At 37.2% G+C, this 24,353-nt stretch overlaps 1 protein-coding gene across 3 annotated transcripts in view; it reads right to left on the minus strand.

Annotated features, from left to right (window-relative positions):
* Nucleotides 1-24,353, minus strand: part of BTBD9 (BTB (POZ) domain containing 9) — a 491,209-nt gene that overhangs the window by 404,164 nt on the left and 62,692 nt on the right. The window lies entirely within an intron of this gene.

A 24,353-nucleotide genomic window follows, 5' to 3' on the forward strand; every position in this document is an offset into this window, starting at 1 on the left:
ACAGGTGAATCACCTGAGGTTAGGAGTTCGAGACCAGGCTGGTCAACATGGTGAAACCCCGTCTCTACCAAAAATACAAAAATTAGCCAAGTGTGGTGGCAGGAGCCTGTTATTCCAGCTACTTGGGAGGCTAAGGCAGGAGAATTACTTGACCCTGGGAGGCAGAGGTTGTAGTGAGCCGAGGTTGTGCCATTGCACTCCAGAAAATAAAAAATAAAAAATAAAAAAGTAAGAAAGAAAGAAAAGAGGGCTCTGTGGCTGCATGGTAAATATAGCCTGATCAACATCCTGGACTCCGACTAATTAGGTTAGCATAATATTAATATATATTCATCCCTTTGTATGCATGGGGGATTGGTTCCAGGACCCCTATACTCCCACCAAGAATATCAAAATCCACAGATGCTCAAGTCCCTTACATCAAATGGCATAGTATTTGTATAGTATAACCTACACACAACCTGCTGTATACATTTTTTTCTTCAACCCACATCAGTCAAATCTTGTATATTTTAAATCACCTCTAGATTACTTATACCTAATACAATATAAATGCTATGTATATAGCTGGTGTACTGTATTGTTTTTTATATTTGTATTTTTTAAATTGTATTGTTATTTTTATTATCTTTTTTTCCCCAAATATTTTCAATCTGCAGTTGGTTCTATGTGTGGACACACAGGGCTGACTGTATCAGAAAAAGTCATCAGACCCTAAGTACGATGAAAACAAAGGGGGCAGAAGACAAACTGGATTACCATACCATGATGGATCAATCTGAAAATCAAATTAATGCCAAGACAGTGGTGAGGGGAATATAATTTCACTTGATATTGATTAGATTTGGAGGGGGCAGGCTGGTCTCTAAAACAGATCCAACACAAAGCCGTCATCTCAGCCAGCTTAACTTAATTCTAGCTTCTTTAAGCCTGATGTTTTGAGTGTTGGAGAAGAACAAACTGGTTATCCCTTACACTATAGTCCCTAATACTAGTTGAGGGATGACCTCTCCAAAAGATCAAGAGCAAAATGTATTTTTAAAGGATTCTAGAAAATGTAGGATCCTCTGTGTCATAAGAGCCAAAGCCAACACAAATAATCCTTCTACCGTTGTAAAAAAAGAGGTAATGGCAAGACTTACCGTTAATAATCTAGCTAAATGATAGAACTTAAAATTTCTTTGACTAGCTGAGTGTTGTGGCATGTGTAGTCTCAGCTACTTGGGAGGCTCAGGTGGGAAGATCAGTTGAGCCCAGCAGTTCAAGGCTGCAGTGAGCTATGACTATGCCACTGCACTCCAGTCTGGGTGACAGAGCAAAACTTTGTCACTAATTGAAAAAAAAAAAAAAATCTAAGACTGATTACTAAACCATTGAGAAAGGAAGTTCTGGGTTCAATGAATTTCTACATATTTTTTCATACCAGGCACATGAAAGACATTAAACAAAATACATTATTTACTAGTTTAGCCATCTCGGTGTCAACTTTTCAACATTTTGATGAAAACACATTCTTGATCATACTAGTAAAAGAAATCATATGGTATTGAATATTTTCAGCATCTAAGAAGGTAAATCTCAAAGTCAAATCCTTAGACAAATATAAATTAAGATTCATGGCTAGCATGATATATGAGCTACAAGATTTGCCATCAAATGGAGGAGGAGTCAGTCACACATCATACTTTGAGTGAAAAGCAATCTCATAACTATTAAGAGATTCATGACGTGCCCATCACACAGATGCTATAGACAGCCACACAAATCTTGTGAATGTTTTGTCCCCAAATCAAGGGACTTATCTAAACTATACAATGACTAATTCAATCCCTCTCAGAGGAATGAACTTTTCCAATAAAAGACAAATAAATGGAAATGCCAGCCACTTTAAATCAAGCACTTAACTAACATGTTGCTACTTAAATTGTAGATAAATATTCTGGCCTATGTTCAAGGGAGGCACGAATGCAAATGTGGGTCATAATGAATGAGCTCTATTTAGAGAACAGCTTTAAGGTATACATTTACTTTTCAAGTCCCCAAAAAATAATCTTCTGATTTTATTAGAACGGGGCTTGCATACTGTTTGGAAGTTACCAGAAAATCAATTGTGCGCTGTAGTTTCAAGTGATATATGTTCTTTTCACAGATTTCAAAATCTCCAAAATACTGGATTTTGGATACTATCACAACCTTGGGGTATTCCCCAGACTCTAAGACTTTAAAAAAAAAAAAGGAATGGTATCCTCAGAAATAATGGGCTTCCAGAACCTTGGCTGTAGTGAAAGCAGCCAGCAGGGTACATTGGACTCCACTCTTGCTGTTGCAGCAGAGCCTGCCAAGTCTACCAGTGGGCCAAATTAAGGCTGGTAAAGTTACAAACACGTTTTCCTGTTCAAATGGATTAGGAAGCTCCAAAATGTATTCATCTTAGAGTCTGAGTAACATCAAAGCTCTGGGTGATGCTACTAAAGAGAAACAACGACTTCAAAAACAATATTGCTACAGTCCCCTCCAGCACCCCCAAACTGGAAATCTTTATTTATGTAATGCCTTTTGATTTAATGAGTGACCTGGAGTCCTTTCTCCAAGATAAAAGTATCATCTGCTGGTTAGCTATTCTTCTAGAATAGGTTATTGCTCATCAAGGTTTTGTTTCTTTGCCTCACTGGTTAAAAGATAATTGTACTAAGGATGACTCACCCCATCTCTAACTCTCCTTGCCAGTGTTTGTTGCTGCTGTTCATTACCGGCAAAACTGGAGAGGGAAGACACATAGACACATAAAGACAAGTATGTAACCCATTACACGAGGTTCTCATTATTCCAGAACCACAGTTATCTGAAAAAGGACATTTAAAGTGAATTCACTTGAAATAAGGACAAAAATTCCATAGTGAATGTAGAAAAGGGGTTTCATTACATTAAAAATCGAGATTAAATGTAAGTATTTAATCTTCTACTTAACAAAATGTATGTAATACATGCAACTATATGCTAACCAAAATCGTAGTAGTAGTAGTAGTAGTAGTAGTAGTAGTAATGATAAACAGTTGTTAGATATCTTTTAGTTTTTCTAGCATTTCCTAACTTCCCCAGCACAATTATAGTGAAGAATATTCTTCCAAAAATACCTGGACATGACCAACATCCCTTCAATTTTTAATTGTCAGATTCTTCTTTTGAAATGCCTACCATGTCATCATTTTGGTGGATTTTCCCTTTTTCAATTATTCACTGGTCTCAAGCTGCCAGAATTTTATTTGCCAATGGCTTCATATGTCACTCTGGCGGCTCTTCAGCCTCACTTTTCTCTATTTCATGAAATCTTTATTTCTCATATTTTTGCAAAATCTGCCATTTGACTTTGCAATTGAGTACACTGATTTTACATCTTCCGACAATCAGTAAAACACTATAACTAATGGGATGTGCAGGAATAGAATTCACAGGGATGAATGTTTGAGTGGGAACTAATTTTACACGTGGACAGTTCATTAGTGAACATTTTTATACTATGATTACTTCTGTTTCCCTATGCAACCTTCAAAACTGCAAGGCTTGAGGTAATGAATATTAAGCTAACAAGGGCATCATATATGAAAGGCCACAGTCATCATGGAAATGCCCCTGTCTTTGGGAACTAGAAAGGTTTCTCAGGGCACTAGAATCACATCCCAGAGGTCCATCCTAACATTCTACATTTTAATATTTTCTGTCTGCATGGCCTATCATCATAGTATAAAAAGACAAAATAAAATGATAACTAGTATGCATCCCACTCTTTGATCATGAAAATGATTTCAATCTAGCACCATTCACTAACTATAACAGCAAAATTAAAATCTTGAGTTATTAATTTAAGCATTCAAATGTATATCTGACAACTGCCAGATTCCAGACCTACTAAGGGGTCTGGAAAGTCAAATGGTAAATGCTTTTAGAAGATTAAGAGATATATAGCAAGCATATGGATATTATCCTTGTCCTATAAAGTGTGTGCATGTGTGTGTGTGTATGTGTGTGTGTGAGAGAGAGGGAGAGAGAGAGATTGATTTGATCATCCAGGAGTAAAAGCTATTACTTCAGAATCCAAAGTCCAAAATAAAACTTTTTTTTTAATTTTTGAAGCCTCACAAAAAACAAAGATAATGCCACAAGATGATAAACAGAGATGGAAAAGACAGCACTGTGTGTTTAAAAAGACCTTCGGCTGGGCGTGGTGGCTCACGCCTGTAATCCCAGCATTTTAGGAGGCCAAGGAGGGTGGATCACCTGAGGACGGGAGTTCGAGACCAGCCTGACCGATATGGTGAAAACTCGTCTCTACTAAAAATACAAAACTTAGCCAGACGTAGTGGCAGGCACCTGTAATTCCAGCTACTTGGGAGGCTGAGGCAGGAGAATCGCTAGAACCCGGAAGGTGGAGGTTGCAGTGAGCCGAGATCGGGCCATTGCACTCCAGCTGGAATTACAGGTGCCTGGAATTACAGGTGCCCCCCTTTGGGGGACAGAGCGAGACTCTGTCTCGCCAAAAAAAAAAAGAAAGAAAAACAAAAGGGCCAGGCACGGTGGCTCATGTCTGTAATCCCAGCACTTTGGGAGGCAAAGGTGGGCGGATCACGAGGTCAGGAGTTTGAGAACAGTCTGGTCAACTTGACAAAACCCAGTCTCTACTAAAAATACAATAATTAGCTGGCAGTGGTGGCAGGTGCCTGTAATCCCAGCTACTCAGGAGGCTGAGGCAGGAGAATCGCTTGACCCCGGAGGCAGAGGCTACAGTGAGCTGAGATCGTGCCACTGCACTCCAGCCTGGGTGACAAGAGGAAGACTCAGTCTCTAAATAAATAAATAATAAAATAAAAATAAAAATAAAAAGATCTTTAGAGTCAGACAGACCTCAGCTTCAGTCCCAGCTATTATGCTCTTGCCATGTGATTATAAGTTCAACATTCTCAAAGCCTCAGTTTCCTCATTTGTGAAATACAATAGTTGGATAATAATACTTATTTCCTGGGTAAGACCAAATGAAATACTCAGTGTCTGGAAAATTGTAGGCATTACCTATGTTATAAACCATATCTTAGCTAATAAAATAATTTTTCTCCTTCTTCCAGGCATTACGACAACAATGTAATAATGTAAGCCTTCTACCTATTTATAAAAACAGGTATTAGGATATCACTATGAGGACTCTGTCAGAATCCCTTGATAATGCCAATATTATAAACAAAGCTTCCCAAAAAACAGAGGTCCCAGACCAGAAACATTATCTTCTAAGCCTTACAAATAAGGGGGGAAGAGTTATTTAGATATGAGAGTAGGTTCTTTCTCAGTGACAATGTATAACATAACCAACTGTGAAGCTGGATATAGCCAAGTCAGAATCCACTTTTCTGATTCTGAGATCTTAGAGAAATTACTTAACGCTTCTGAGGCTGTATGAAATGAAGATAATAAATAAAGCCTGCCTCCAAGAGTTGTTTTAAGAACTCTTGGTGGTTCATGCCTATAATCCCAGCACTCTGGGAGGTCAAGGCAGGACAATCACTTTAGCCCAGGAGTTTGAACCAGCCTGGGCAACCCAGTGAGACCCTGTCTCTAGAAAAAATAAAAAATAAAACCAGCCAGGTGTGGTGGTGTGTGCCTGCAGTCCTAGCTACTCCAGAGGTTAGAGGGTAACTTGAGACCACGAGTTCCAGGGTAAAGTGGGGCATGATTTTCCCACTGCATTCCAGCCTGAATGACGCAGTGCGACCCTGTCTTTCTAAAAAAAAAAAAGAAAGAAAGAAAAGAAAAAAGAACCTATCAGGTCTAGGAGCCTATTGGTGGAGCCTTTAGGGTTTTCCAAGTACAGAATCATACTGTCGACGAAAAGAGATAATTTGACTTCCTTTCTTCCTATTTGGATGACTCTTATTTCTTTCTCTTGCCTGACTTCTCTGGCTAGGACTTTCAGTACTATGTTGAATAGGCATGCTGAGAGTGGACGCCCTTTTTTTAATGTTTTCAAGGAGAATGCTTCTAGCTTTTGCCCCTTCAGTATGATGCTGGCTATGAGTTTGTCATAGATGGCTCTTACGATTTTGAGGTATGTTCCTTTGATGCCTAGTTTGAGGGTTTTTTTATCATGAAGAGATGTTGGATTTTACCAAAAGCTTTCTGTGCATCTATTAAGATGATCATATGTTTTAAATTTTGTTTATGTGGTAAATTACATTTATTCACGTGAGTATGTTGAACCAATCTTGCATCCCAGGAATAAAGCCTACTTGATCATGGGGAATTAACTTTTTGATGTGCTGCTGGATTTGGTTTGCTAGTATTTTGCTGAAGATTTTTGCATCTATTTCACCAAGGATATTGACCTGTAGTTTTCTTTTCTCCCGTGTCTTTGCCAGGATATCAGGGTGATACCAGCTTCACAGAATGAGGTACGGAGGAGTCTCTCCTCTTTTCAGTATTATGGGTAGAATAGGTACCACCAGCTCTTTTCTGAATGGCTGGTAGAATTCGGCTGTGAATCCATCTGGTCTAGGGTTTTTGTTTTGTGGGGTTTTTTTGTTTGTTTTGGTTGCTAAGTTTACTATGACTGATTCCATTTCGAAACTTGATATTGGTTTGTTCAGAGTTTCAATTTCTACCTGATTCAATCTTAGGAAGTTGTCTGTTTCCAAGAATTGACCAATTTCTTCTCGATTTTCTAGTTTGTGTGCACAAAGGTTTTCATAATAGTTTCAGAATACAAAATCAATGTACAAAAATCAGTAGCATTTCCATACACTAATAACATTCAAGTTGAAAGCCAAATCAAGAATGCAATCCCATTTACAATAGTCACACACATATAGGGAAAAAAACAAAACAAAACAAAAAACAACTAGGAATACATCTAAATAAGGAGGTGAAAGATCTCTACAAGGACAACTACAAAACACTGCTGTTACAGATGACACAAATGAATGGAAAAATATGCCATGCTCATGGACTGAAGAACTACTATCATGAAAATGGCCATCTGCTCAATGCAATCTACAGATTCAATGCTATTCCTATCAAAGTATCAGTATCATTTTTCACGGAATTAGAAAAAAATGTTCTAAAATTCATATGGAATCAAAAAAGAGCCTGAATAGCTAAAGCAAATCCTAAGCAAAAAGAACAAAGCTGGAGGTATCACATTACCTACTTCAAACTATACTATAAGGTTACAGTAACCAAAACAGCATGGTACTAGTAAAAAAAACAGATATGTAGATCAATGGAACAGAATTGAGAACCCAGAAATAAAGCCACACACCAACAACCATCTGATCTTCAACAAACAAAAACAAGCAAGGAGGAAAGAATTCCCTATTCAATAAACAGTGCTGGGATAACTGGCTGGTCATATGTAGAAAAATGAAACTGGACCTTGCCCCTTCATTATACACAAAAATTAACTCAAGATGGATTAATGACTTACATGTAAGACCTCAAACTATAAAAATCATAAAAGAAAACCTAGGAAATACCATCTATCTATATGTCAGCCTTGGTAAAGAATTTATGACTAAGTCCTCAAAAGCAATAGCAACAAAAACTGACATGTAGGACTTAATTAAACTGAAGAGCTTTTGCACAGCAAAAGAAACTATCAACAGAATAAACAACCCACAGAATGGGAAAAAATATTTGCAGACTATGCATCTGACAAAGGTCTAATACCCAGAATTTATAAGGAACTTAATTCAACAAGCAAAAACCAAATAGCTCCATTAAAAAGGGGGCAAAGGACATGAACAGACACTTCTCAAAAGACCTACAAGTAGCCAAAAAACATATGAAAAAATGTTCAACGTCACTAATCATCAGAGAAATGCAAATCAAAACCACAATGTGATACCACCTCACATTAATCATAATAGCTATTACCATTATTTTTTACTTGTCAGAAATAAATAAAATGTTTTATTTGTATATATGCAAAATCAAAATCTTTTTGTACACAAAATATTTGCAAATTAATAAAAATAAAACATTACTGCTAAATATAATCCTTTAGATAAACATTTAAAAAACTACACAATATTTTGCTTTCCCTTTTTTGAAATTTATTTTTTATTTTTTTAACTTTTGATTTAGGTTCAGGGATACATGTGCAGGTTGTTTATATAGGTAAATTCATGTTACAGGGGTTTGAGGCACAGATTATTTCATCACACAGGTACCCATTATAGTACCCAATAGTTATTTTTCTGATACTCTCCCTCTTTCTACCCTCCTGCCTCAAGCAGACCCCAGTGTCTACTGTTCCCCTCTTTGTGTCCATGTGTTCTCATTATTTAGCTCCCACTTGTAAGTGAGAACATACAGCGTTTGGTTTTCTGCTACCAGATTAGTTTGTTAAAGATAATGGCCTCCAGCTCCATCCATGTTCCTGCAAAGGATATGATCTCGCTCTTTTTTTATGGCTGCATAGTATTCCATGATGTATATGTACCACATTTTCTTTATCCAGTCTACCATTGATGGGCATTTAGGTTGATTCCATGTCTTTGCTATTATAAATAGTGCTGCAATGAACATATGCATGCATATGTCTTTGTGGCAGAACAATTTATAATGCATTGGGTATATACTCAGTAATGGGATTGCTGGGTCAAATGGTAATTCTGTTTTTAGTTCTTTAAAGAAATAGCCCCACTGCTTTCCACAGTGGTTGAACTAATTCACACTCCTACTAGCAGTGTATAAGTATTCCCTTTTCTCCACAATCTCACCAGCATCTGTTATTTTTTTACTTTTTGATACAGAATGGCTATTAAAAAATAACAGATGCTGGAGAGGCTGCGGAAAAACAGGGAAGGATTATATACTGTTGATGGGAATGTAAATTAGTTCAGCCACTGTAGAAAGCAGTTTGGAGACTTCTCAAAGAACTTAGAACTACCATTCAATTCAGGAATCCCTTTATTTGTTATATACCCAAAGGAAAATAAATTGTTCTACAAAAAAGATACATGAACTCATATGTTCACTGCAGCGGTATTCACAATAGCAAAGATATAGACTCAATCTAGGTGTCCATCAAAAGTGGACTGGATAAAGAAAATATGGTACATATACACCATGCAATAATGCACAGCCATAAAAAAAGAATGAAATCATGTCTTTTGCAGCAACAGGAATGCTGCTAGAGGCCATCACCCTAAGCAAATTAACACAGGAAGAGAAAACTACTCTCTCACTTATGAGTGGGAGCTAAACAGTGGGTACATATGCAAATAAAGATGAGAACAGTAGACACTCAGGACTACTGGTGGGGGAGGGGGCAAGGGCTGAAAAACTACTTATTGGGTACTACGCTCACCACCTGGGTGACAGGACCATTTGTAACCTAAACCTCAGCGAAACACAATATACCCATGTAACAAACCTGCATATGTGCCCCCTGAATGTAAAATAAAAGTTGAAATTAGAGAGAGAAAGAGAAAGAGAGAGCATGCCAGTGCACCTAGTACTATGAGGCATCTATCCTTATTACCAATACCCTGCAGATAATGCCATTTTCAAAACAAGATATTTACAATTTGTATTTTTCTTAAGAAGCCAAAATCCGCAAAGATCAAATTGTGATGTGGACTCCTTCAGACCCAGATTCTGTAGGGTACACTTAAAAACACATGCTTTGCAGTCTTAAAGACTACACAGGAAAACAGAAGTCATCACAATACGAAAACAACATTCTTTCTGTTACACGAAATGGAGGTGTGTCTTATTCCATTGACTGTCTTTCTCCTTCCCGCTTCAGTTTCTTCCTCCTGGATCCATTTAATCAGTATTTAAACATGCTTTAGCACCTCTCATCTTTAAAAAGCACATGCATTTCTAGTGTCCACCAGGTACCTGTATTTACCTTCATGGCAAAGTTTTTCAAAAAAAGTGATCTATTCTTTTTTCTTCATTTCCTCATCTCCCAGAACTTATAAAAAGTAACTTCAACTCCCTATTTATTTTTAAAAACGATCGTATAGCAAGTATAACAAAAAATAAATAAAAATCTAATAATACTTGCTTAATATTAAAGTTTGGTGTGTATCCTTCCACACCATTCTCTATTCTCATATAAATCCAAATAAACATTTATATACATATGTAAGGTTGTTTATTGACAAAAGAAGTATCTCTGTGTTTTTCATCAACAATTTTTATTAAAATCCCTCTAGGTTGATTCATATGGATATAATTAATTTTTTTCCATTTTAATTAACTCCCCTATTGATGGGCATTTTGGTAGTTTTCAGTTTTTTGAAGCTATAAGCAATGCTGCAATAAGCATGCTTACACACCTATTTTCTTTGAATGAATTTTGCTAACGGGGGATTGCTGGCTTAATGGGTGTATGTATGTTTAATTTTATTATAAAGTGCACATTTGCTTCTTTAACCCACTCTAATCTGATTTCCACCACTACTGTATCAGTAAAACTGCTCCTACCAAGGTGAACCGTGCACTGTGTGTTGCCAGGGCTGATGGACACTTCCCATTCCTCATCTACTTGATCTGGCGTTGATGACCTGTCCCTCTTTCTTGAAATCACACATTCTTGACTGTCCTTTTCTTGCTGGCCATTCCTTCCCTATTTCTTTCTCCTCTTCTACCCGAGCAAATTTTGGAGCACTTCAGACTCAGTCCTAGGTCCTCTTTTCTTTTTCCTCTACACTTTACTACATTCTATTTCTTTTGGATCTAATTGGCTCCTATGGCTTCAAATATCATCCTCTATGACAACAATCCTTAAGGTTCTATTTCTAGCCCAGGCCTCCTTTTCCATCTTCGAGCCTATATCTAACAATGCTCCCTGGAAGTCGCATAAGCTGAAGAACACATCTCAAATCCACTCGTTTCTCTCTGACTCCACTGCCACGATCCTTACACGAGACCACCACTCCTCTTCTATGCTACAACAGAGGTCTCCTAACTGGTTTTGCTCCTTCCACTCCCGCCTACCTCAATCCATTCCCCACAAGGAGGCAAAGGCTTTCAAAAACTAAAGTCAGATCATGTCACAACCTTCACCTTCCCAGGGGCCGCACTTTTGACAGACTACTACAAGCTCTTTAACGTGCCCCCTACACATATGCAGACCTGAACGACTGCATCATTTACCCATCTTTCCCCCTCTACCTCGCTGCCACTCCCAGTACACTGATGTCTTTTCATTTCCTTAAGCAAGCCAAGTTCTTTCCTCCCTCAAGATTTCCCTACCTGTCTCTGCTCCAAATGCTTTCTCCTTTTGCCTTTTCCTATCTAACTCTTAATCATCACTTAGGTCTCAAAGATCTCTTCCCTGAAGGACCTCCCCTGACTCCCCAGTTTAAACTGTATTCATGTTATACCTTTACTGCCCACTTGTGCTTTTCTTTCTCCACACTTATCAGAGCTTATAATTCTTTCTTTACTTACAATTATTTTGTTTAATATCTGACTCTCCTACTAAGCTGTAAGCTATAAGGGTAAGGGATGTGTGTTTAAAACTCCCCACTGTAGTTCCAGTCCCAGTACAGTTCCTGTCATGTAGCAGGCACTCAGTATGTATTTGTTGAATAAATAGGGAAAAAATACTTTTATTTCATTTGGGATATCAAAAATTCCCTGGAGGAAGTGGCATTTCAGCTTGCTAAATGAATAGATGGGATTTCAGGAGCAGAGATGAGAGAAGAACATTTCAGAAAGAGGAACTGAGACCACATGTTTGGTACTAGTTAGAGATTTTTTAATCCAAGATTCAACTTAATCCTGGCACCAAGCATAAAATAAGAATCTCACTTTATGGCCAGGTGTGGTGGCTCATGCCTGTAATCCCAGCACTTTGGGAGGCCAAGGTGGGCAGATCACAAGGTCAGGAGATCGAGATCATCATGGCTAACACGGTGAAACCCCGTCTCTACTAAAAATACAAAAACAAAATTAGACAGGTGTGGTGGTAGGCACCTGTAGTCCCAGCTACTTAGGAGGCTGAGGCAGGAGAATGGCATGAACCCGGGAGGTGGAGCTTGCAGTGAGCCAAGATCGTACCACTGCACTCCAGCCTGGGCGACAGAGCGAGACTCCGTCTCAAAAAAGAAAAAAAAAAAAAAAGAATCTCACTATACGAAAACAAAGCAGATAAAATAGCAAATGTCACCATTTTCTTCTTAAATAATAATTCTGCAACTAGCTCAAAGTGATTCCTTCACAACTTCTGTCTACCTGTGTCACCCCATTTCCTAGTCACTTAGGTTCCAAACTTCGAAATTCTCATTGGCTCAACTTCTTGATTTTTTTTCTCCATCAGTCATAAAGTTTGACTGGTTTTTCTTCTGAACTGTCTTTTACAGCTATTTCCTTTCACCATTTAACCAAAGACATTCTAATTCAAGCCCTCTTCACTAATCACATCACTGCAACCTTTTCCTAAACAGGGTTTCTCAACCTGGACACTATTGACATTTGCGGCTGGATAATTCTTCATTGTAGGGAGATGTCCTGTGCATTGTAAGATGTTTAATAGCATCTCTGGTTTCCACTCACTAGATACCAGTAGTATGCACCACCTCAAAACAGTCTCCAGACATTGCCAAATATCCCTTAAGGGAGCAAATTCACCCCCAGTTGAGAACCACTGTTCCCATGAGATGACCTCATGGGAAAAGGCCTGTCAAACCATCTGAGCAAAACACAAACTATCCTTTGAGGCTAACTCAACTTTCATCTTTTCTATGAAACTGTGATGTCTATCAACAAGTGCACAGTTGTTTAATTTTTACAAATAATGACAAATCTGCATAAAACAAATGAGACCATGATTTGCTTGTCAGTTCAAACAAAGATTCAAAATAATGATAATGCCCATTGTTGATAAGAATGTGGGAAAATAGAAACTATCATTCATGGAGAGGAATAAACTGGTACAATATTTGTGGATAGCATTTAGTAAAATGTTTCACACTTTGAGATGATTATAATACTTTGACTCTGCTTGTTTAGAGATAATCAAAGGGGCAAAGACTACATTGTTCTATAATTGCAAAACTGGAAACATCCTAAAGGTCCCTTAATAGGGAACTGGTCAGGTAATCAACAAGCAACAATACATTTAGAACACTGTGCTATTGTTTAAAAGGATAAAGTAGGTTGGTCTGAAGGTAGTGAGTTATCTTAATTGATTGTTCACAGTCAGTTACAGATCGAAATCCTTATTCTACTCTTTGTCCACTTCTCACTACTGCACTTGACTAAAAAAAATTAAAGATAAAAAAAATTCAAGGAGAAAGTAGATTTTTTGATATAGAATAACAACCACAATAAATATAAAGATATATGTGTAAGGTTTCAAAATAGCATGTACTATATAATACCATTTTTGTAAATAACATGTTTGTGTATGATTATACATAGAAGGCTAAAAGATATGTAAAAATATTAACCAAATTTCTGTAGTCAAATCATATTTTAAATGTATTAGAGGAATTGCTAAATCTTCTTGAAAAATCTTAAAGAAGTCAAGTTATTAATCTATACTTTAAAATCTTCAGTTTACTTAAAGCAGGTATATTCTCCACCTTTATTTCAGGCAAATATCCTGAGTTGAAATATTTTTTCTTAACCATACTTTTGCCCTAGAGAAATCAATGGTAAAAAGGAAGTTTACAGAGAAAAATATATTTTTGTGCACGACAGCTTACCGGAGTGATGCATCCATGAATCATACTGAAAATATGTCCCTTGAAATCAAAGAAAACAATATGTTTACACAAAGAATGTGCCCCAAAGCTCCCCAATAAAGAAAAGTGTTTAATCGAAATATTCATTGACAGCTGGTTAGTGCTGATTCTCAAGGAGAAAAGAAAATCAGTGTCATTGTAGTCTTTTGTTTTGTGTGTAAGAGCTGAATATGCAAATCAGCCCAAAATGGAGACTCATTATCTGTTTTACACTTCAAGTGTGATTTTAAGCACTGTAGGTATACATACACACACACATCCAAAATATACATATATCTCAACAAACCATGCACATCATCTGTTCAGAACTGGGAAACGCATGCATGCTTCTACAACATTAAATGGAAGGCAGATGGTAGTCACTGATCAACAGACATAAAATAAAGTCCTTCTAAATCCTGCTCCCTCTAACAGTCCTTCTAATTTTTTTCCTTAGAAAAATATCAAGCAGTTTTTTGTTACTGTTGATTTGCAACTCCAAAATTACAATGGGTAATGCAAAAGAGGATTTCAAAGAAGGAAAAACGTCTTTTGGCACAGATTTCTCTTTCATAGTCTTAGGCAGGCGATAACACTAACTTTGAAACTCATGGCATACTGTAGTTTTATTAGTAACTACTGCGTAAATTAGTTCTTTCTAATAACTGAAGATTTAGCTTTCAAAATACATAATTACTGATCATTTTAGTCTGCATCACATTTCTTTTGCAGGATGAGATGAACTAAAACAGCTGTTACATTCTAATAGCATCATAATGTGCACAGAATTTCTATGACTATTAGAAATTAAACCTATAGCTTCTTATCAAGAAGGACATATTCATGTATATATATGACCCACATTATTTGCAAGAACAATTATTAACTAATGAAATTATAATTTGAAACATAAGGCCGCTAAAGAAAATATTACAGCTCTCTTTTTTATTTATTTATTTATGTATTTATTTTTTGAGATGGAGTCACTCTGTCGCCCAGGCTGGAGTGTAGTGGTGCGATCTCAGCTCACTGAAAGCTCCGCCTCCTGGGTTTACGCCATTCTCCTGCCTCAGCCTCCCCAGTAGCTGGGACGACAGGCACCCGCCACCATGCCCGGCTAATTTTTTGTATTCTTAGTAGAGACGGGGTTTCACCGTGTTAGCCAGGATGGTCTCGATCTCCTGACCTCATGATCCGCCCATCTCGGCCTCCCAAAGTGCTGGGATTACAGGCATGAGCCACTGCGCCCAGCCAACAGCTCTTAAATGAGGTCAATGCCAACAGTCCACTCCAATCCACGGTCCACTCCCCCCACCTTTCTTCGCATCAATAAAGTGCTTTGGGCTGAAGGAAGTCCAAGCGTTCATGCTACCACCATTCCTAGCAGGGACTGAGCCCTCTATTTTCATATTGGGAGATGAATTTTTAGAAGATGAACCAGGTCTGGCACTCTGCCCAGATTTTCTGGCAGCTGACAAGCACTCTTGTTTTACTTCTGGTCTACTCTCCCCTGAGCTAACCTTGTATCCACAGACAGCACCCTGATCTAGGGAACTTCTGCCATTTATAATGATCACTGAGAAAGCTCTGATGATTTTACTAACCATGGGACTTGTACTCACAGTTTTCTTTAAACATATTTTCTGTGGAAAACAATATAAAACTTTGTTTCCTGTTATTTCCTTCTAACACTGGGGGGAAAAAAAAAGTGTTAAAAGGATATTTTCCAGAAAAATAGATTATTATCCAGGTACCTGCATTCAGGGATCTTAGAGGGCTAAGGAGATTCAACAAGATATCTGATGAGCCACTACTAGCAAAGGAATATAAAGCAAGGTCCAGGAACTGCAAAATGATTTCAAAAGTATACAAGATATATAATTAATGGCTAATTGGGTGATTCAAGCTATAAATACTATGAAAGGTGAGAGCAATTGTCGTTAAGTAGTACGGGGTGAAATTTGAATGTACAAGATTTAACTCTTCACTGAGAGAATTATTAACTACTCAACAATATCTTTTTTAGAGCACCACTGCCAAAGTAAGCAGGATAGAAAAATGACTATGTAATTCACACACAAAAAAATCTGTATCGAAGTTTGTTTATCTACAAGATCTAATTGTCCCTCCATCTTCTTGGTCATCCAAAAAGCAATAAATGAAGTTTTGTTTCATTGATTGCATTTTCTTATTCACTTCAGAAGCTGGACTGAAGGTCCTGGAAACTCTTCCTCACCAGTTTCATTAATTCCTGGGTTCCATTCCCAGTTCAGTAGCTCGCTTTTGTCTCTGTTCCTTGTGCTGGAGGCTCTTGGCTCATATTTAGAAGCCCCCAAGTCCTGGATGGCTTTGCATTCTATTCCTTCCTTGCTTCAGGATTTCCTAAGTTTCACAAATAAGTGTTGGGAGAGTTGCAGTACACCAAAACAGACTCCTAACGGATATTTCGCAAAGGAAAACTGATAGACTAACATTCATTTCCTCACGTGCAGCAGGTACCCAACAATGAAATATCTATATAACATATTATTTTTCTAAGCAAAAGACGCTAACTCAAGTCCTGGCTCCAAAGAGGGGGACTTTCTTTACCTCTTGGGAATTTTTACTGTTTTCTGTGACAACGTGATTTACAGTTCTTCAGAGGGAGTCTTTTAATCTTGTAGAAAGAAGTTTTAAAAGAGATAGCTTTAACTAAAACCAAGTAACTCCTAGATACCTTACACAGTTATACAAGGTAACACAGAAAGAGAAGATTGTCATTTATGTATGTTCTCTGAGCTTAGGGACATAGGTAGGAATTATGGGTGGGTAGATGGTAAATAGACAATTTTGACTTGCGAGACAAAAAAAAAAAAAAGTATTTTTTGTAAGAACCAAGAATGACGCTATAGAAGCAGAAGAATCTAATGATGAAGAGCTTTGAGAGAGGGGTTTAGATTTGGTCAAGTCCAATGCAGAGTCTACCTTAGGTAAGTGTCCTGAATATACAGAACATTCTTCATTATTTTGCCTGGAAAGGCAAAAACTATTATCATGAAATTCTTGAGAGCAGCCACTGTGTCTTGTTCATCTTTTTATATCTGGCACCTAAACGAGATGCCTGCAATACAGCATGTGTTCAATAAATGCTTCTTGCATGAATGTCTGAATGAATAAATCCCGTAAGTAATAAAGTAGTATTGAGAAGAAAAACATGAGAAAAAAGATGTTTGATGATCAACATAGAAGGTGCTACCTGAACTTAATCCTGGGCGTAACTGCTTGGGAAGCAACTGTTAGCAGAAGCAAATATAGTTTTTGCCCTTTCAGAATGAAAAACAGAAAATGGCTGTTTGTGGTAATAACAACAGGTTATTAGTGTTAGTAACAACATCATCTCATGCAATAAGCTTATTAGGACACTAATTTATATTCTAAAATTATAAAATACAATGCAAAGGAAAAGGGCAACCCTATTTTATTTTCTCACACAAAAGAAGCTCAACATGTTATTATCCTTTAAACAAAACAAAACAAAGAAGCCTGGATTCAATTGAATAACTTAAGGACAAACAGTCATTTCTCAAAGGTCTTACTGAATATAAAACATGGCAGGTTTTTTGGGTTTTTTTTTTTTTTTTTGGCTATTGTTGTTGTGTTTTTCCCCCTAATAAAAGGATTCTAGGTGAAAATAATAAACAGAAAATTTCTCAACTAAAAAAAAAAAAAAAAAGCAACTCAAGATGTGAAGAAATCTTGTAAATAAAAATTTCATAATATATGGAATTTGTTTCTAAACACAGCTGAATCAAAACAAGCTAGGATTTAAGAATATTAGGTTCACTCTATAATAATACTGTAAAATGATCTTATGGAGAACTAAGGGGCAGGAAAATTCGAAGCTCTGCAGACCAACTGACAAAACATACCTAGATAAAGGATTGCTGCACTCCCTTTGGAGCATTTTAAAACAGAAAACATATTATTAGTATAATGTGTGTGTAGTCTGGGTGACCAGCACTAGTAGAATTTGGCCATAGCAGGCCCTCCCCTACAGGATTGCTGGAAACTGCTCATTCCAAAGAGGCAGTAAGAGCTTCTTCAGGGCTCAATGCCTCCTTCTCCTACTAGCAAGGTAGAGCTATTTCTTTACCTTGATTCTTGCAGCAGCAATGTAATGTGGAGTCAGGCAGACCTGGTTACAAATTTAACTTTTCTAAGGCTCCATTTCCTCATCTATAAAATTAAGTAGTGGTTTTTCTCCTACAGGGCTATTATAAGAATTACACAAGGTAATGAGATGTGCCTGACCCATAGAAGATGCTCAATAAATGTTAGACTGTTCCCTTCCTACCTCTTCTGAGGTCCTGTAACCTCATTTCTCTTTATCCTCATTCCTCTTTTCTTCTGTTTTCTGATTCCTTTGAAATATTCAGAAAATCTATCTCCTATCTCCTTTGAGTTACTCTTCTCTTTCAAAATTCCAAAGGAAGGTTAAAAAAAACTTATTTGCATGAAACTGAATAGCTGGACTACAGAAGCCCACATTTCACCTATGCCTTGCGGATGACAACTCAAGAACTAGCTAGCAAGCACCAAAATATATACCTCTGGACTTTGGACATCATTAACTCAGCAGAAAGACTTAAATAGAACAAATAGTTTCACATGTTATTTCACAAATCACAGACTTTCAGAACCATTTATATTTAAATACGATGGTATAAAAAAGCAATTTTTAAATTCTCTTTAGCTTCGAGTAAAATTGTTATAATTTAGTGACACCATGTGGCTACACTTTGCTTTGCACTCTTAGAAGAAAATGTTCCTCTATGCGGGGCTCTTGCTAGTTCAACTGTAATATCAAGGTTGTAGGTAGATGGACAATTGAAACTAAGTATGAACTAAAAAGATTGGTTTTTTTAAAAATGAAACTATTCCTGTTTCTTTTACATCTGAATAAGGCATTTCTTGAATTGTGAAGCTCTCCAGTCGTAAGAAGAAAGTAAAGGCTCAGCATTATTCTAGCTAGGATTCTAAAGCAATCTAGTGAACACTGAATAATGTAAGAGTGTCCGCCTTTAAAAGTAAATAAGTATATCAACGCCCAGTTATGGGCGGAGGTGTAGGGAACAAAAAAGAAACGAAACAAGACACACATTATACAAGCGTTAATATGGCAGGAAACGAATACTTCCATAAATAGCAATGCTTATTTTCTCATTTGTTCTATGTAGATCTATAGCACTGTATAGGTACTATAATCTAATGAGAACAGGAGAAAAAAAATTATGCTGTATCTACTGACAGCAGGAATGAGGGGGGCCTAGAATGTATAGAAGCAATAAATGAGATTAAAATGCCATATATCAAAACACAGTAAAGTTAGAGTACTCATATAATGAGGTCTCCTACGTAGACCAGCTACTCCTGAATAACATTCAATGTACACCAAAGAAAATATTTAGATGTTGTGTAAATATCTAAAACAATGGGCCAGGCATGGTGGCTCACACCTGTAATCCCGGCACTTTGTAAGGCTGAAACAGTCAGATCGCTTGACTTCAGGAGTTGAAGACCAGCCTGGGCAACACGGCAAGGCCCCCTACTAAAAATAGAAGAAACTAGCTGGGTGTGGTGGAACATGCCTGTAGTCCCGCTACTCAGGAGGGTGAGGTGAAAGAATCACTTAAGCCCAGGAGGCGGAGGTTGCAGTGAGCCAAGATGGCATTACTGCACTCCAGCCTGGGTGACAGAGCAAGCCCATCTAAAATACAAAGAAACACACACACACACACACACACAAACAAGTAAAACAATGACCAGAAAATATCACCCCCTTCATCTCAGCTTAAAACACCTGCCCCCTGTCTCTGGCCTTCTCTAACCACCCTATTTAAAATAATCCTCCTCCCCTGACCTCCATTACTATCACAGTACTATCTTTGCAACACTCCTAATTATGTCATGTGCTCTTATTATTTGTTTGTTTCAGTCTGTTTCTACCAAATTCCAAGAGCACAGAAACCTTGGCAAACTTCTTCAGTGTTTGGCCTCAATATCAAGTACAACAAGAGCATAAAGTAGGCGCTTATTTGTTGAATGGGTGAGTAACGAATGAATACACAAAATCTGTTTCCTTAGCTGGTGAAGCATGCCTAAATTTCCTGTTGTAAGTGAAAGTAGAACCATTCTAGTGAGATGTTTATCATCACTTATGGCCTCTAATGTGACTATGACAACCAGAAGACAGGCTTGCAGCACATGCTCTATGATACCCTTTCTGTTTTCTATGACACATATGGCACACGACAATTTCTCATTCTAAGAAAAGAAGAAAAAGGAGGGCAGTGAACTACAATAATTAAAATACTTGCAGCAAGAATCAAAGAAATCAGTGGAACTGAGTAGTGTACACGCTAGAATCCAGCTCATGATAAATATGGCTGATCACATTAGGATAGCAAAAAATGATTATTAAACAAATGACTTTAGTCAACTGACTATCCCCACCTGAAAAGATATATGCAAAATATCCTGACTGTATTAAAGACTTAGATATAAAGCTTAAAAAAAAAAACAGTAGTGGAAAAAAATATGCATATACACACAAAAGTTTAACATTCTCTAATATTAGAATGAGGAATAATCTTCTAATCATAATACCAAGCCAGAAAGCATTAAAAGACAGACAGATTTGAATACGTTTTTTAAAAAGTAAAATTCTATATGGCAAAAAGTACCAATAAAACACTAAAAATGTGTAACAAATTTCATATATGACAGGCAAAAGAATAATGTCATATACGTATGTATTGATACAAAGTTCTCACAAGACAAAAAGAAAAAGACAATTCTCAGAAGAAAAATATGCAGAAGACAAAAACAGACTTTTCATAAAAAAGAAATTAACAAATGGCCAGTATTAAAAGATACTTTAACTCACCAATAAAGAAATTCAAAGTAAAATAGGACTTTTGTTTTCAACAAATTATATATTACATTGGCAAAATGGTGACAGTGTCTGCATTGGTGAAGGTTCACAGAAAGGGGCATTTTTGCATGCAATTGGTAGAAATTGAGTACAACATTTCCAGATGACAAGTTTTATCAGTATTTAAAATATATACCACATTATAACTTTATAATGAGAGATATTTCCATTTTGATATATTTTTAAAAAAGGAAATAAAGAAAGAAACCCAGTTTTGTATTAAACAAGTTCATCTCTCCTATGCCAGGCTCTAAATTATCAACTTACACCCATCTCAACACCCTGTCTGGCCTTGTCTCCAGTAAACAATGCTCCTAATCCTCCTCTAAACTCAGTCCAGCCCCTGAGGTAAATCCCTCTCCCACCTACGCTCTTCTTCCCTCTCTCAAAGGGCATAACCTTGAGAACTTTGCTTTTAGCCCTGCTTTCTTCTCTCTCAACTTCCAGGTTTTAGACCAAGATTTCACTTGCAATTCCAGCCACCAGTCACATGCACACTTTGAATTCTACTTCTACCCATTCACACTCATGTTTTAAAGTTTTCTCATTTTTCAGCAATATTATATGGCTGCCAAATTAACAGCACCATGTTGAGGAACAGCTCAAAATTTTAAAAGCACCCCCACAGTACTCAATATTCACTATTCCTTACTAGTGTTTTCTGTTCAGTACTAGACTCGATCATCTAAGGTGGAAAGGACTGAGAGAGAGTTTACCAGATAACCAAGAAGACAATTTGAAGGTTACAGATTATGGGTAAAGCAGAAATTGCCTTCCCTTAGAAAGAAAAGGCTGATAAGACATAACATGGTTCTCAAGGCATATGAAAAATTGAGCATAAATTGATGAGTCACTTTTCTCCATCTCCAGTTAAAGTCTGAAGGGGGTAACTGGTCTAAGCTTTTGGCTACATACAGTAATCCCCACTTAACTCACAAACATTCCTAAAACGAGTCCAGAAAGGCAAAGCGGACCATTGCCCTGCATTCATTATCATGGTTGGAATGATCACACTGGCTCTAAGACTGATGTTATCTACCACCAGATAACATTGACTATCTTGCTGAGGTGAATTCTGACTGAATTACATTTGACAAGACAGATGAATGGCAAATCTTATGTTATATATATTTTACCAACGAAAATATATGAAAACTCCTAGACATATACAAAGATGGGCTGGTTGTTAAGCTAAAACTGTTTAAGCCATGTTTTGGACTGTATGTATGGATTGGCAATAAAAAAAGTACCAAAAAGACTAGGCTCCAGAGGTAAGAGTGAGAGCCACTTCACAATGAGAGCTACCATGACCAACGAGGATGGCAGGGATGACTCTCTCTGAAGGTCTGAAATTAGGAAAAATAATAAAAGTGACTGCCATTTATTGAGCCCCGCCGTTCTGCCAGAACTGTGCTCCGTACATGTAAATGTGCTATATCATCTAACTCTCACATCTAACCCCACGAAGAGGTGTTGGTATTCCTATCCTTTATGGATGCAGATACTAGGGCTCAGAGAGGCACAATCTTATCACAACACAAATACGAGGTGAAACAAAGATTTGAGAGGAGCTCTACCTAACTCCACAGCCCATTATTTTTCTACTACACAATTCTGATTCATATGTGGTTTAGCCTAAACTCAAGAGAGAGGATGGGATAATCTCAGATTTCCCATTCATCAGGTATTATTTTTGTGAATGTATTAGATGTAATCTTTCATCAATACATGACACTTACATTCTTCAGGAATAACCTCCAAATTCAGTTTCCTGAAGAAAAAACAAAGTAACCTTTGCAAAGAATTCAGAACCATTTACCATTACAGAGAATTTTCCAGCACTCATATATGTATTAATGAATACATAGATTAAAAAGTCCCAAGGAATATATGTACATATTAATGTTCAATCAATCTCTCTTCATTACATAGTCATTGCCTTGACACCATGAAACCTATGCTAACATTTATAGAGTACCTACTGCATACAAGGTCACAGTCTGAGCACTGTGCAAGAATAATAAAAGATTAGAATCCATACTCCCTGCCTCCAAGAGCTTGTAATTTTAGTATCAGAGGCAAGATAAACACGCAAAGGACACTAAAGAACAAAGCTGCCATACAAACGTACAAATTAACGAACATAATGCAAATTGAACACTTACGTGCTGAGGAAATAAAGAATTTATTTGCCCAGTGAAGTTCTTGGAAGAAGTGTAGTTAGAACATTGTTTAGGTAGACAATAAATAATTGTGAAGATAAGAAACACCAAGACATCCTCAGTTAATCTATAGACACACCCTTAGGTTCATTTTTAAATACTATAAAATTACGAACTAGTAAAAAAGGCAGTTTACTAAGGAAAGTAGTAATTAATATAATAAGGTGATTTGAATTTTTAAAAAATTCTTATTAACATGGATATCAAGATTCTTTCCTCTTCTTGTTATCATTATCACTAAGATCACTGTTGCTCACTATTTTTCAACCAGAACTGGGAGCTGGCTATACCAAGACAAAAACTAGCATCATGAATACAGCCAGTCTCTAAACACGTAACAGCTCTACCAACAAAGTCAAGGCCAGACAGGAAAGACAAAATAAGGAGAGTATAATCATGCTCACTAATATACAAAGGTAAAGTATATTTTCTAAAAGCCAGAGATCATGATCAAAGGCACATGTTTCCATACACACAACAGGAGCTTTCAGGTGGGTAAAGCACACAGGCTGTCATGACTGGTATTATTATATTCATGATGATTTGTTCTGAGAGTCATGTTCCTGTTGTTGCAAATTAAATGCAAAGACACAGTCCTTCAGTCCATATCAGATGCTTTGTTATGCTGCCTGTGTTTTAATCAGATACAACAGTAATAACCAGAGTCAATGCAGACTCAATCTCCTCCTCCACGTGGGGGTCCCTCTGTCACTCTGGAAGTATCCCCAGGCAGCTCTGAGATATGGAATCTTCACTCAATTTCTTGTCCCTCATATTTTAATCCATTCAAAACTCCTCTGATAAAAGAGCAACTGCCAGACCTGAGACACTTAAGTCTGTCTTTGGGGAAATGAAATTGATTTTCTTCATTTTCACAGAAGAGCATCCCTGGGTAATAACATTGTGTCTGGTCATACCAATAAAAAAAAAATGTAGGCAACATTCTTTACTGTACCAGAGGCTGAATGGTTTTGTGAAGTTCCTACAGTGGAGGTAAAAATTCAGCCTTTTGCTGTTAGACCATAAGTTTCACAAGTATAAGAGTAACTTCTGACCAAGAGACTAAGTGCTTTGGTGCCTCCCCATCTGCTCCCAATCAGCCACAGTGGGAGATCAGATGGGTCACGGGTGAGGGGCCAGCCCCACATTCTCTGTGGTGTACACTCACCATATCCCTTCCCTTTTCTTCCTGAGCAAACAAACTAATCACGTTCTACCTTTAATCTTTTGACTTTAAGATAAAGAATATCTAAGGGCAATTTCCAGTGAGAAAACTACAACAGAAAAAAACAACAGAATTTCGGGGCCCTTTAACCACCTAAACAAATTCACTAATTTGTATAGGCTTTACAAAATTTCAGAAATTTTAAATGATGGATTATACCTAAAGGGAGAATATGAAATATTAAAACTGTAGCTTTTTGATATTTT

This window comes from Mandrillus leucophaeus, unplaced genomic scaffold (genome assembly GCF_000951045.1).
Source record: "Mandrillus leucophaeus isolate KB7577 unplaced genomic scaffold, Mleu.le_1.0 Scaffold3, whole genome shotgun sequence".
NCBI classification, from domain to species: Eukaryota; Metazoa; Chordata; class Mammalia; order Primates; family Cercopithecidae; genus Mandrillus; species Mandrillus leucophaeus.